This window comes from Hemitrygon akajei, chromosome 6 (assembly GCF_048418815.1).
Source record: "Hemitrygon akajei chromosome 6, sHemAka1.3, whole genome shotgun sequence".
Lineage (NCBI taxonomy): Eukaryota > Metazoa > Chordata > Chondrichthyes > Myliobatiformes > Dasyatidae > Hemitrygon > Hemitrygon akajei.
The window spans coordinates 142,856,693-142,872,767 of NC_133129.1; the positions used below are offsets into that span (position 1 = coordinate 142,856,693).

The 16,075-nt window shown below is 41.0% G+C and overlaps 1 protein-coding gene across 13 annotated transcripts in view; it reads left to right on the forward strand.

Annotated features, from left to right (window-relative positions):
* Nucleotides 1–16,075, forward strand: part of plekha7b (pleckstrin homology domain containing, family A member 7b) — a 401,998-nt gene that overhangs the window by 32,992 nt on the left and 352,931 nt on the right. The window contains exon 1 of one of the 13 annotated variants that reach the window (XM_073049411.1): nucleotides 11,142–11,184. The exons of 11 other annotated variants lie outside the window; for them this stretch is intronic. The gene's annotated coding sequence lies outside the window, so the exon portion shown is untranslated. Of the gene's footprint in view, nucleotides 1–11,141; nucleotides 11,185–16,075 lie in introns of those variants that run through there. One more of the 13 variants, XM_073049404.1, reaches the window with a different exon arrangement.

Here is a 16,075-nt window from a genome sequence, read left to right on the forward strand (position 1 = left end):
GAATCAAAAATGTGTGAGATGAAGGAATTTGAGGGGCAAAGTTTTTTTTTTCAACCCAGAACTTGCTGCCAGAAGTGGTGGTGGAATCAAAAACAATCTGTACATTTAAGATGCATTTAGACAGGCACTTAAGGAAGTATACCTAATGCAGACAGAAAGGATTAGTGCAGATGAGCAGATACATCAGGTTTGACAGGGTTGGCTGAAGCGCCCTTCTCTGTTCTGTGTACAAGGAAGATGCTCCTGATGACTAGAGAGCAGAATCAGGAATCACCACCTTGGGATATAAGTTATGCCATTTTGAACAGGGATAAGCAGAAATTTCTTGACACATAGGGTGCTTGAACTTGTGATTTCTCTACCACAGGGCACTGAACACAGTGATTAATATTTGAATTATTTTAATGCCAAGGCGATCAAGGGATAATGGCAGGAATAGTGTACAAAGGTGGATTATTGCCCTTGATCACGTTGAAATATTCTGCTCTTTTTATTGTTTTCTCTTTTTCTTGTCAGTAAAATAGCAGGAATTCTTTAGAATTTTATTACAATTGATAATGTGAGGTGTGGCACTTTGGGAGGCCAAGTAAATGGCAGTTCTGTTCGGAGCATTGATTGACAGAGGAATCTTAGGGTGCAAGTCCATGGCTTGTTGAAAGTGGCAAAGCAAGTAGACAGGGGTAAGAAGGTGTAGAGCATTGGGACAAGATAATATTTGTCAAGTCATGTTGCAGCTGCATAATATTTTGGTTAGACTACAGTTTGAGTATAGTACATAGGTGTTACATAGGTATCACCATGAAACAAGGGGTCTGTTCTTGTGCTGTACTGTTTTATTCTCAGCTGAGGGAAATTTCCTACTGTTATCCAGTCACAGGTAATGTAAACTCTGTTCAAGTCAGGAACCAAGCCAGGACTGTTACTCTATCATCATTATTGATGCATTGAAGTATTTTTAATAGAATTTTGTAATCTTGAAGTTGTTGAAATACTTGAGGTACCGCAAGGACTGAGTGGCTGCAAGCTGGCTCTGAACTGGTGTTAGTATTTAAATATTTTCTACATTGTTAGTTTGTGATTGAAAGTTAATTGTCAGTGACTAAGTGCCAGTGGCACATTGTACCTGGATTACGTGTTAACTTTTCCAACAGTAATTGAAAGGAGATACTGAAGAATTCCTTTGTTTGTGACAGAAGTGGATTTGTAGGATAACTGCAAGACTGCCTATTAATCTAATTGGAGGAAGTACTTGGATTCATAAATACGAAATACAGAACTGAAATGTTATGTGACACATCAGTGGCATTCTACGCAGTAAGTGAAGAGTTCAATTATAGAAATGGTCTGCAAGGTCCATTTGATATTCTGTGGTATTTCTGATTTAATCTAGGGAACAGTTGGAGAGAGAAACAACACTTTCAACTGTGATCTTGAAGGTCAAAATGCAAAGTGACTTTTCCTGATTTTGTACTTGAAACACTATGGAATGTTTGTTCTCCTTATTTTAGAGAGCCATCACTCCTGCTGATAGGGAAGTGTGTGATGTCATTATATTGAGTATTTGCTGTGTTCATGTGTAAGTACTTAAATCTGTTAGTACTTTGATCCTATTTATTACTTTGAAGAGTCAGGGAGGAAGTTTGTATTGAAAATGAACTGTCTGATGGGGGTTTCAGTAGAGTGGATGAATTTGGGAAATGAGGGCAATTAATGTTTTAAACGATTAGTAATCACAAGCCTAAGACCTGGCATTGACAAACTTGGAACATGGACCAACAATGGATGACTCCCAAGATTACCTCTGGATCCATTCTCATTCTGAAGTTGCTGATGAGATCAATGTGGGGCCAGAAAGCTCTTTCACTGTTGTAACACGAGGCATTGATGGCTTGGGAAGTGGTTTGCTCCTTTCCCTATTAATACTAGGCTTCTGTGTGCTTGTATAAAGGAGTCTACCCTGTACTACTCCAGAATGTTCCTTCATATTACCTGATCTGGGGTCACAGGTTCCTGTTTGTTGGAGGGGATGTTACATATTTTTTAAGGAGACACTGTGTATTTCTCGGTTTACCTGTGAATCGCAACAGCTCACTGAATGTTTCTGCAGCCAGGAGAATGCTGTTGAGTTCATGAACACTATGGCCTGCGCATAAGTGCCAGGGTCTATTTAGGACTTCAAAGTTAGGGATGTTGGCTGAGGGGAGGATATCAGTTTTCATTTTCTTACCTTTCCAGTGGATTTGGAGAGTATTGCTGGTATCTCTTCCAATCTTTCTGCGGTGCTCATTGTTGGTAGGAAGGTAGAATCACTGCTGCTAAGTAGAACATAACTGCTAAGTTTGTTTTTTTCAAAAGTACTTTTCTTCTGTGCTAGTGAACTGCAGGAAGTGGTGAATTTCATCATCAAATCTGTGGAGGCAGCACCATTTTGATGTATTGCTTGGTTGGATGAATCCCTCTGTCTCTCGGGCCCCTTGACTTCTTGAAAATTAATATATTGGGCCTCATGGAGTGTGTGAACACACAAAGTGAATTCTTGTCTAGATAACTTAGGGAGCAAAATAATGTTGAATAATTCAAAAACTCCTTGAATGCTGTGGTGTCAGTATTTCTGACTGAATTACAGCAGTTGAAGGCTGCCTTTCATTGCTTTTTAATTGAAGCAACAAAGCACTTGATTGTTTCACTTATTTCTAGTTAATTGTTTTATGCTGGCCTGAGGAAGTGGAAGTTGCTTCTTAACTATTATGAAACACCAAAGGAAAATTTTGAAATTCAGTGATCTGTTTCTAAAGATGTTGGTTCTGATGTGCTAATTAATAAATCAGGTGCCTTTGCTGAAGAGCAAATGTATCTTCATTAATTACAGTCCATAATAAAGCAAATTTGAGATGTTTCAAACTTGCTTAATAAATGTTGGGATTCCAAACTAAATGCTTCACTGTGTCAAAGATGAGTGGGTATTCTGTCCCAATTGGTTTATAATCAAAGATGAAAAGCTCTGTTGTATACCAATCCCAGTAAAATTTGTTTGAAGCACAAAATTAATGTTCATTTATGAAGACTCTTGGGGAACACTGTCCAGATATAGAAAGAGTTGCTTACCCAAATGAATTGCAGCAAAACTGAAGCTTTTTTCCCCCATTTTCAGTGATATTATATATTGTGTTTGTGATATACAGTCCAATACTCCCTGTCAAATTACACACGCGTTTTTTTCCAAATATGGCTCAACTTCCAAAAAGCAGGACAAGAGAAGCTGGCTTTTAAATGCCACCTAACGTGTAATGTTTCGCCAATCTCAGAATTATGAATATGATGGAAATTTGAAATAGTACTGGAAAAGATTGGAAATATAATGTTTCCTATGCATTTTTATATCCTGAGAGTATGAAATACATTTCAACAAATACACTCCTGTAATAGAGAAACAAATAACAACTGATATGTTGACAATATGATGGGTGGATAATATTAATGTTCTTGATTTGAGGAATGCTCTGAGTGAAGATGGTGTACTTGAGAGCAGAAGAGACTTTGGTTAACATCTCATCAACATCAGCTGTGGGTCTGTAGAACACAAAGTACTGTACACCAGAAAGTATGACTAGATTTTTAGACCCGAAACTTCCTCCTTTATTAAATATGTTGTGCCAATTTGTTATCCTGTTGTTTCAAAACACCCATTGTTTTCATATGTGCCATTTTTTCTCTTGCCGTTACTAACTCACCTTTGCAAAGCAATTTTCAAGAAGCAGTTTTCTTTCTGTCATCTGGATTTTGGCTGCATTTCCAACTGCAGGAGTTTTAAATTTTAACAGCAAGAACTAAACATTATGTTTTTCCTGGTCAAGACGCAATAAATTTGAAATCCAGCAAAAGCTCTGAAAGTTATCCAATGCTTGTCTCTAAGCTCAGTTAACTTGTCAAGGGATGGAACTGGAAGCACTTCTCTCGAATTTTACAGCCTCTCTCTTGGACAGAAAAAGGTGGGATAAGAAGGTTGTCTTTTGCCCCTTGTGTTTAAAAAGTGGTTATTGAGCAAGAGTAGTATTGAAAAAGCTTTGTGGGAAGACCATTCACCATGGAAGATTGATATGAATTATATTGAAGTCTATTTTTTAGAGGAGTCATAAAGCCTGAAAGAAACTATTTCTTCCACCATGTCCATAACAACTAGTGGGTACTTCCCCGTGGCCTTTCCTGACTCTCCATTTCAGATACCTACCTGGACACTTCATTATTGTCATTTACTGTTTTTACCAGCCTTCCTGGGTTGTGCATTCCAGGTTTTATTACCCTGAACCTGTAAACTTTAGTCTTGACCATCTCTTGTATGGGGAACAGTTTCCTGCCATCTGCTCTATTTATACCCTTTATAATATTTATATATCTCATTCATGTTCCCTCTTGGTCTTCTTTACCTCAGGGAGAATAGATCTAACCACACCAGTCCCCTCATAACTGAAACTCAGTCTGAGGCAGTATCCTGGTGAATCTCTGTACAGTGTCCAGTGCTATCACATCTGTCTTACAGTATGGTCACTAGAATTATATGTAGTATTCCAGTTGAGGTCTGATGAATGTTTTATAAAGTTGTAGCATTACCTCACAGTCCTGACGAATGAAGGCTGGTATCCAAAATGGCTGCTTAGCTACATGCACTGTCACCCTCAGTATGCACATAACAGGCCCTTTGGTCCCTGATGTTGTGCTGACCATTAACTTTTCCCTCCTACGTAGCTCTCCATATTTCTATCATTGTGTCCATCTGGAAGTTTCTTAAATATTCCCATTGAAGCTGTCTTTACCACCAACCCTGGCAGGGTGTTCCAAGCACCCAGCACTCTGTGTTTTTATTTTAAAAAAGTTTACCTCTGATATTTCGCTCCCCACTATATTTTTCTCCAATCACATTAAAATTATGCCCCCTTGTACTAGCCATTTGATTTGAATTGAATTGACTTTATTTCTTACGTCCTTCGATACATGAGTAAAGAACTTTACGTTATGTCTCCGACCTAATGTGCAAATTATAGTAATTTGTAATAAATAGTATGTACAACAGGACAGCCAGTATAACTTAGAAATACAGTCAGGTCAGTGTGAGATAATCAGTCTGATGTCCTGGTGGAAGAAGCTGTCCTGGAGCCTGTTGGTCCTGGTTTTAATGCTGCGGGTATCATTTCCTGGATGGTAGCAGCTGGAACAGTTTGTGGTTGGAGTGACTCGGGTCCCCAATGATCCTTCAGGCCCTTTTTATGCACCTGTTGCTGTAGATGCGCAGAACAGTAGGACGTTCACATCTACTGATGTGCTGGGCAATACGCACCACTCTCTGCACAGTCCTGCGATTAAGGGAAGTATAGTTCCCATACCGGGCAGTGATGCAGCCATTTAAGATGCTCTCAATTGTGCCCCTGTAGAAAGTTTTTAGGATTTGGGGATTCATGCCGAACAACTTGAACGAGGCGCTGTTGTGCTTTTTTCACCACACAGCTGGTATGTACAGACCACATGAGATCCTCGGTGATGTGTATACTGAGCAATTTGAAGCTGTTCATCCTCTCAACCCGAGATCCATTGATGTCAATAGGAGTGAGCCTGTCTCCATTCCTCCTGTAGTCCACAACCATCTCCTTTGTTTTTGCGATATTGAGGAAAGGTTGTTTACTCGACACCACTGTGTCAGGGTGATGACTTTTTCTCTGTAGGCTGCCTTGTTATTTGAGATAAGGCCAATCAATGTAGAATCCTCGGCAAATTTAATTAGTAGATTGGAGCTGTGGGTGGCTACACAGTCATGGGTATACAGAGAGTAAAGGGGGGGGGGGCTTGGGACACAATCCTGAGGGGCTCCTGTGTTGAGGGTCAGAGGGGTAGAGGTGAGGAAGCTCACTCTTATTACCTGCTGCCGATCTGACAGGAAGTCCAGGATCCAGCCGCACAAGGCGGGGTGAAGGCTGAGGTCTCTGAGCTTCTTGTTGAGCCTGGATGGAATTATGCTGTTGAATGCTGAACTAGAGTCCAAGAACAGCATTCTCACATAAGCATCCCTCTTCTTCAGGTGTGTAAGGATGGTGTGTAGCACTGTGGCAATTGTGTGTCATCTGTCGATCTGTTGTGTTGGTGGGGGAACTGTAGGGGGTCCAGTGTGGGTGGTAGCAAGCAGCAGATGTAGTCCTTAACCAGCCTCTCAAAGCATTTGCTTATTGTTGAAGCAACACACACAAAATGCTGGTGGAATGCAGCAGGCCAGGCAGCATCTACAGGGAGAAGCGCTGTCGACGCTTTGGCCCAAGACCCTTCGTCAGGACTAACTGAAAGGAAAGATAGTAAGAGAAGTGATTTGAAAGCATTTTGTGTATGTTGCTTGAATTCCCAGCATCTGCAGATTTCCTCGTGTTTGCCTTTCAAATTCACTACTGCGAAGCCTCTGCCAGTGATGCCTACACTGAAGAAGTTTAAATCTTCTCTTCGACGGGAGTTCAGTGAAACCCTGTCTCGCTGCTCCCCATCTATAATTTCTTCGGCCCTTCAACTTTTCGACTCCCCTTCTTACCCCATCCCTGATATATTTAGTTTTTTTTTCTCTCTCTGCTCATCACTCTGCCTGTTCTCCATCTCCCTCTGGTGCTCCCCTCCCTCGGCCTCCCATCCCATGATCCTTTCCCTTCTCTAGCTCTGTATCCCTTTTGCCAGTCACCTTTCTGGCTCTCAGCTTCACCCCACCCCCTCCAGTCTTCTCCTATCATTTCACATTTCCCCCTCCCCCTCCTACTTTCAAATCTCTTACTATCTTTCCTTTCAGTTAGTTCTGACGAAGCATCTTGGCCCGAAATGTCGACAGCACTTCTCCCTATAGATGCTGTCTGGCCTGCTGCGTTCCACCAGCATTTTGTGTGTGTTGCTTGAATTCCCAGCATCTGCAGATTTCCTCGTGTTTGCTTATTATTGAGGTGAGTGCAACAGGATGCCAGTTGTTCAGACATGTTTCCTTGGTCTCTTTAGGTACAGGGACAATGGTGGATGTTTTGAGGCAGGAGGGCGAGAGGGAGAGATTAAAAATGTCTGTAAACACACCTGCCAGTTGTGCTGCACACATCCTGAGTACCCGCCCTGGGATGCTGTCCGGTCGCGCAGCCTTGTGACTGTCCATTCGTTGGAAACACCAGTGTACTTCAGCCTCCAAGATGACCTCTTGTCCTCCTTTTACTCCAAAGAGAAAAACCCTAGCTCACCTTTCTTCATAAGACATGCTCTCTAATCCAGGGATCATCCTGGTAAACCTCCTCTGCACCTGATAAACTTTAAGGGAATTGGGGATTCTCAGATTCCTGTAAATAATGGGTTAAGTACTGACTATGACTGTGTATTTTGTGAGTGACTGCAGTGTGTTTGAATAATGTCTCACAGCTGCTTCTTTGAAGCAAGATGAGGGTTGAAGTTCACACAGATCCACATGTCTCCTAATTTTTCACACCTTCTGGTTTCGACAAAAGGCAGTACCTGATGGAAATTAGACAGGACATTCCTTTCTTAATTAAAACATAAATTGGTGGATGTTCTTATCTTTGTAATTAAGTTTTGGCTCCAACAAACCAGGTAGGACATTCCTTCCTTTAATTAAAGTGGCTGGAGTGTCTATCAAACTGATTGTTCTTTGGTATCGGTGGCTTTATAAATTATAACAGTTCTGGAAGGCGAACGGTTAACTTGTTGAACTGCTGGAGGGATGAGAACGCTTCTCCCCTGATGTCGGAACCAAGTTCACTCGCTGGCTGAGCTCAAAGAAATAAACGGGTGAAAAGGTAAGTAATGATCTTTTGTGCTGTGGTTATTTGATCCGGCGTTTTTTAAGTTTACACACCCTCTCTAAAGCTTCTACATCCTCCTCATAGTGAGGTGACCAGAATTGAACACAATACTCCCAAGTCTGAGTCAGAAAACCAGGACTTCTCTGTTCCTGTGTGTTTTCTTGGATCCTCCATTAGTAGACCATGTTGGATCACCGCCTGTTTGTCAGGTTAACTCCAACAGCATCTGTAAGGAGTTTGTACATCCTCCCTGTGACTGCACGGGTTTCCTCTGGGTGCCACAGTCCATAGGCGTACCGGTTAGCCGGCTAATAGGTAATTGTAAATTGTCCTCTGATAGGCTGGGGTTAAATAGGTGGGATGTAGTAGGCCAGAAGGGTCTGTTCCACACTGTATCTCTAAATAAATAAAATCTGCCGTTTCCCAACCGATTTCACCAGCACATCAAAATCACCCTCTAGCTAAAAACGACCATGACATTTCTTGTCAGTCACCTAATGTCACTTTATGCACATAGAATCAATGTATATAAGCTATGTATAAGCTTTTGTTATCTCTGTGTATCTTGTCTTCTGTTTATTTTTGTGCTGCATCAGATCTGGAGTAACAATTATTTTGTTCTCCTTTACACTGTGTGCTCAAAATGACATTAAACAAAATTGAATCTTGAATTAAACGATCTGGAATGGTCATCCAATCCAGCGGCACCGGCAGTACTATCACTGGGAAGGTTGCAGCAGTTCAAGTTAGTCCAACAGTGTGTTCCTGAGAGAATTGGCTAATAAATACAGGCCTAGCTGTAGGTGCCCACATCCTCTGAAGGAAGAAATAATTGAGTAGTACGAAATCTGACGTTTGATATCTCAAATTAAATGCACCATTATGGAAGATTGTACTTCATTTAAGAGGATCCTACCTTGCGAAAAATTTTAAGAGTTCCTGTTCCCATTTAGGATGTTGCTAAAAACCAGCTCTTGGGTCTCTACATTAACACAGCTTGGCGCTGAATTGTATTTGTCGAGGAAAATGTTGCAGATGTTTGAAATACTTAGCAGGTCAATAAATACTGAGGAGGCTTTGGGTGGGAGTGTGGAGGGAGAAGGTAGAAGCTTTGGATTGATGACACTTTCATCAGAATTCTGCTTTTGATGTAGCAGGTGAAAAATGTAATTGATATCAGCTGTTTGTGGTTCAGAAAGATGTTAGTTGGTAAGGTTTAAAATTAAAGGATTCTGCAGCTTCAAGTGAATAAGTAAAAAATATTATGAAAAGCTGGAATACTTTCTATAAAAAAAAATAGGAATATGCCAGTTTTGAGTGCCTTCAGTTTGACTTGATTGTATATTTTTTTTATTTGGAGATTAGTCCCTCCTGGCCCAACAAGTCGAGCCACTCAGCAACCACCCTATTTACCCCTAGCTTATTCACAGGACAGTTTACAGTGACCAATTAACCTACTCACCGGTGCGTCTTAGGACTCTGGGAGGAAACTGGAGCACCTGGAGGAAACCCACATGATCACAGGGAGAATGTACAAACTCCTAAGTTGGTGCTGGAATTGAGTTCCTCCATCCCGGGCTGGAATAGTGTCATGTTAACCACTGCACTACCAGGCAGTCCAATTTTATAATCACTCCAACGGTGGGTAGATTCAAATTGCTTAAAATGTGTTCAATTCTTATTTGCAACTTGATTCTCATTACCAGCTCTTCTGCGGACACAGTATAATCCATTGACAATTAAAAGCTGTGGTGCATCCAAACCTATCATTATAAACAGTAAAAGCAATATGAAGGGTCTTTTGTCAGGTGGGTGAGTCTTTTAACAAGATTAAAAGTTGCTGACAAAAGAGGTAATTTTACACAGCGATTTATGAACTACAATGAACTGGAAGAAGATTCAACTAAAACTCTAATGTCAATGAATAGATGTTTGGAAGGGGAAATATTTATAGACTTATTGGGGTAAAAAAGGGTTAAGGACTGGGACTAAGTAGTCCTCTGAATGACCTGGGAGTGACATAAGATCTTTCCTCTATGATTCTTTGTTCAAATTCCAGTTTGTTGTATATAAGAGCTAGAATAAGTATTTTGATATTAGGAGGACCATCATGTTGCTATTAAAGCAGAGAAACAGGATGATATAGTTGAGTCTGCCCTCTCATTTTGAACTTTCAGGTAACTCACTTTAACCCAATCTCTGCCTATCCTTTGCATTCTATGATGGGAGTATTCTCAAGTATATCTGTTCAATATCCAGATTAAGTTTGTACATATCACTTTTGGAGTGTATTTTACTTGTATTATGAAGAAATTCATTTTTAACAATAATGAAAATCCCATGTTCCTATGCAAAGGATTAGGTGTTTCCTTGCTCACTTGGGTATTTGTTTCTGATTGGCATAACTCTAGATCTAATTTATCTGGTCTTTCTTCTAAATACATTTATTTAACATGTCTTCCGAGTCAACTTGGGATTGGAACTTCCTAAAATCGAAGGCTTGTCCCTAAGTGAGGTTTGACAAGAGCACACCAAAATGCTGCTTTTTTGTACATTGTGTACCACTTGCAGTGAACCTTGACATCCTATAAAACTTTCTGTTGCTTTTTGCATAGGCACTTTTACTTTGCCTATGCATTTGATCATTTTCTTCACCCCACTGACCCATGATTCATTGTTTTGATTACATAAGCATTTCTTCTGTCCAAAACACAGTATGTGTCTTTGCATTCTATGACCTCCGGTTCATTGTTCACATGTTTTTGTAGATGTGCTGAATCTGTTTCCCTTTCACAGCACCAACATTTGTGGTGTTAAAAATATTCTCAAGTCCAGTCACTGAGTTGAAGTGGAAAAAAAATGATGCCAAACATTGTTCATTGAGAGTTTCAAGGTGGGTGGTAGTAATTGCTTCTTGGTCTGTTTTGTTTTGCTTTTCATTTGAAGCTTTTTTTGGATGGTGAGATCCTGTTGGTGACATAGAAATGACACTGATGTTTTAACATTACTTTGGAAGTTTGATAATAAAATAGCTGTGTGTGTGTCGGGTCTGATTTCCATAAAGTGGCACAGCAAGTTGTAATTTTGGAAGCCTATTACTATTGGATACCGGTCAACTGAATTCAGGTGATAGAAGCAATTGATCTTCAGAGTGTGGGGTTTGGTCGCATGGGGGTGGTGCAAAAGTGAGTGTAGGCAGGAGGAGTGACTCAACAGTGTGCTGACGTCAATGCACGTCTGGTAACTAATTTGTGACTAACCAGGGAGTTTCTCATCTGTCAATTCTCTGCTTTATATGCTTTCAGTAAAAGTGAGAGTGTCTTTCAGTAGTGCTGTGATTTGGGCAGAGAAGCCAGTTGATTATCTGGTAAGTGGTTAAGATCCATTCTGTCTCTAAGATTTGAAATGGGGTAGAACTGTGGGTAAAGAAATAAAAGTAAGAAAAATAATCTGATTTTCATGGTATAATTAGATTATACATATATTTTAATAGTGCTGTGTGGGAGCTCCAGTACATCATTGTGATCCAGGGCACACAACTGTCATATGTGTTCGTGGTTCGAGGGGATTTGACTCCATTATTGAACTGGAGGCTGAACAATAAACTCCGGCACATCAGGAAAATGTAATGTATTTTATCAATGGTGGTCGGGGATTTCTAGAGAGGAGTACTGATGCTGTTCTCTGCTGCAAGGAAATAACATAAATAGTGAGAGAATGTGCTAATGTACCATTAAACTAAAGAGATCAGTCCTTCACGAAGTTGAAGCCTATTCACAGACTGGGTAGGAATTGTCTTGCTCCATGGATAATTTGTAGTAGTATGTTGCTTCCATTGATTATGTGCTCCCAATGCATCAAAGTGAAGTTCTCAATGTCATTCCAATTGCTCTTGCTCTATTTTGAGCACTGATAAACCAGGCATTCAAAAGGGGGTTGAGGAGACGTGCTTATTTGAGGAGGCATTTGGAGTACGTGCTTGAGTTTTTGTCTGCCTGGTAGTCTCCTTTCATGTCTGAGCTCAGAATAGAAACTGGATGTTGATGTAGGAGAGAACATTGATAGTAATTCACTGATCCTTCCAATTAATTTGGAGGACCTTGCAGAGACAGCATTGGTGGTATCGTTCCAGTTCCTTAAGGCGCCTGTTGCAGATTGTCCGTGTCTCAGAAGGATATAGAATGTCAGGAATGCTGCTGCCTGCAAGACCAGGTTTTGTGCTACACTATACTGGTTTAGCGCTTGCATTCCCTTATCTATTTTTAAAAAATTTTATTGTTAAATCTTTCTCTACCTTTTTACCTTACAAGCCCTGGAGAGACTGAGGCCCAACTAAAAAGCTGCTCAAATTCAACTGACTGGACACCAGTAAAGTGTTGGGGCAGTCTGATTTATGGATAAATTTAATTCAGTCTTCATCAGATGTGGGTGTTGGTGGTAAGGATTGTACTTATTGCCCTTGGGCAGGTGATAGTGAGCCACATCGAAGTGCAATCAGTCTTCAGATTGATTGAAACATTAGGAGGGTCTGCTTTCAGTTTTGAGCGTGATCACTGATTGTGAACATCAGAATTCCTAAATGCATGTCATATGTTGAAAGATTGGAGCGACTGGGCCTGTATACACTGGAATTTAGAAGCATGAGAGGGGACCTGATTGAAACCTATAAGATTATTAAGGGATTGGACACGCTGGAGGCAGGAAGCATGTTCCCGCTGATGGGTGAGTCCAGAACTAGAGGCCACAGTTTAAGAATAAGGGGTAGGCCATTTTGGAACAGAGATGCGGAAAAACTTTTTCACCCAGAGAGTGGTGGATATGTGGAATGCTCTGCCCCAGAAGGCAGTGGAGGCCAAGTCTCTAGATGCATTCAAGAGAGAGTTAGATAGAGCTCTTATAGATAGCGGGGTCAAGGGATATGGGGAGAGGGCAGGAACGGGGTACTGATTGTGTATGATCAGCCATGATCACAGTGAATGGTGGTGCTTTTTAGAAGGGCCGAATGGCCAACTCCTGCACCTACTGTCTATTGTCTATAAAAATGCCGGTATTAAATCAAGTTTTTGAAATTTTCCTTTTCCTACAATGTTTTGCTGACATAGACATTAGAATTTCACTGTATGGTAGCACTCTGTTCATTATGTAATAACATTAATTTAATCTCTTGGAAATCCTATTAGTTAGCACAGTGCAGTACAATCATAGGAAATAAGGAAGCACATTTAATATGTTTCAAACATTATTCTCATTTTATATATATATACATTTTTAAAGATGTATCTGAATATATGGAAATACTGATTGTAGGAGTAGTGGATATTGGCCAGAAATATATGGTGACTATTTAGAATTAATGGTATTAAATTAGGGAAGGTGTAGATGACAGGGCACCTGGGAGTGTTGTCCAGGAAGTACAAGTATATAGTTCCCTGAATGTGGTCATAAACTCCGGCCACTTTTATTAGGTCCACTTGTATACCTGCTTGTTAATGCAGATATCTAATCAGCCAATCACGTGGCAGCAAATCGATGCTTAAAAGAACGCAGACACCGTCAAGATGCACAGCGATTGTTATGGCCGAACATCAGGATGGGAAGAAGTCCAATCTAAGCAACTTTGAGTGTGGAATGATTTTTCATGCCAAATGGGATGGTTTGAGTATTTCAGAAACTGCTGATCCCCTGGGATTTTTATGCAAAAAAAAAAAATCCAATAAGCGGCAGTTCTGTGGGTGAAAACATCAGAGGGGAATGGCCGGACTTGAAATAGATGGGCTACAGCAGCAGAAGACCAGAAATACGCACTCAGTTGTATCTTTTTTAGCTGCACGAGATGCCTAATAAACTGGCCACTGAGTGTAGGTAGACAAAATGGTGAAGAGGGCATTTGACCTGCCTTGCTTCATTGATAAGACCATTGAGACAAGAGTTGGGATGTTGTGTTACAGTTGTACAAGCTGTTAGTGAGACTGTGCTTGGAGTATTGTGTACTGCTCTGGTTGCCCAGCTATAGGAACAGTAAGCTGGAGAGGATACAGAAAAGATTCACAATGATGTTACTGAAATGTGATGACTTGAGTTATGAGGAGAGATTGGATATACTGGGGCTGCTTTCCCTGCAGTTTGGGAGATTGAGAGACGACCTTTGTAGAGGTTTATAAAATCCTGAGTGGCAGTGGTAAGGTGGATTTTCCGGTATTTTCCCCCAGGGGAGGGGATTCTAAATCTAGAGAGCATAGATTCAAGGTGAGTGGGGAGGAATTTTAATGGACCATAGGGGCAAGTTTTCCATGTGGTGCGCATATAGAATGAATTGCCTGAGGAAGTGGTAGACGTGAGTGCAGTTATGATATTTGAAAGACGTGGATGAGTTTATCAATGACTGTGCTATTGGAGAGAAAGACTTGCCTTTTGATCGCTGCAGGATCACTCTGCTACTGGAGAGGGGAGAGGCTGCCACTGTGCCCGGCGAATATTACCCAGGTTTTCATATAGACCTTTATTTCTGTCTTAGTTTAAAAAATATATATTCTGTGTTTTTGGCCCGATCTTTCTCTTTTTTTGTGTGCGGGGGCGGGGGGGGGGCAGGATTTGGGGGTCGATGTGCTTGTTCTGCTTCTGTTTATTTTGTGCGGGGAGGAGGGGTACTTGGAGATTGATGATCATGTTGCTGTTCTTGGTTTTGTCATAAATTTTGGTAAGTTGGTTTATTGTTGTCACACATACTGAGGTACACTGGAAAAATTTGTATGCCATCCACACAGATCAATTCATCACAACAGTTTACTGGGGTATTAGAAGGGAGAAGAGTAACAGAATGCAGAATTAAGTGTTTCAGTAAAAGTGAAGAGTGGACAGATGGTCAGGTACAAAAGGTATGACAAGGTTGATCATGAGGTCAAGGGTCTGTTCAATAGTAATATAGAAGTTGTCCCTGAGCCTAATAGTTACAAGCTCTCAGGTTTTTGTATCTTTTGCTTGATGGGAAGGGAAAGGAGGAGGAATGTCTTTGATTAAGTTAGCTATTTTACTAAGGCAGTGAAATATAGACAGAGTCCATGGAGGGGAAACTGATTTCCATGATATGCTGAGCCAAGTACATAATTCTGCACTTTCTTGTGGTCTTGGGCAGAGCAGCTGGGGTAACAAGTTGTGATGCTATGATTAAAATCTGGTGAGCGTCAAGGGAGACATCCCAAATTTCTTAAGCTTCCTGAGGAAGTTGAGATGCTGGTACACATTTATTTTTATTTTTTGATGAAGCAGTCACTTGAATTAATTTGTTCACACGACCCACCTTCAGGGACTTGAGGGGACCCTAAGTTGTAGGGAAAGGTTGAATAGGTTAGGGCTTTATTCCCTTGAACATAGAAGATTGAGAAGGGATGTGATAGAGGTATACAAATATAGATAGGGTAAATACAGGCAGTATTTTCCACTGAGGTTGCGTGAGACTACAACTAGAGGTCATGGGGTAAGTGTGAAAGGTGAAATGTTTAAGGGGAACATGAAGAGGAACTGCTTCACCCAGAGTGTGGTGAGTGTGGAATGAACTGCCAGCGGAAGGGGTGAATGCAGGGTTATTTCAACTTTTAAGAGCAATTTGGATAAGTACATGGATGGGAGGGTTCTGGAAGGCTGTGGTCTGGGAGCAGGTCAATGGAAGTAGGCAGATTAATGGTTTGGCACAGACTAGGTGGGCTGAAAGGCCTGTTTCTGAGCTGTAGTGTTCTGTGACTCAACTGTAGAAAACTTTTCCACCATTAGTTTTATTTGTTACGTGTGCATGGAAACAGAGTAAAGTGCATTGCTTGCATCAAATCAAATCAGTGAGGATTGTGCTGAGCAACCCCCAGGTGTCACCACACTGTGGTGCCAACGTAACACATGCTCAGCTCACCAATCCTAACCTGCCCTCCGATGGAATGTGGGTGGAGATCAGAGCACCTGGAGGAAACCCACACAGTCTTGGAGAGAACGTACAAGCTCCTTGCGGACAGCAGTTGGAATTGAACCCCTATCTTCCAGCTTGCACTGTTAAGCATGGCTCTATCCACTATGCTACTGTGTCACCTTCTGATCAGAAGCAAATAAGACTAGAGAACATAGATTTAGGTTAAGGGAGAAGAGATTTAGAGGGCATCTGAGGGATTTTTCATCCAGGGAGTGGTTGAAGCAGAAATGCTAACAGTATTTAAGGAGAGTCCAGTCAGTCACTTAAACTAACTATACTGAGGGCCAAGTAGTAGAAAATAAGA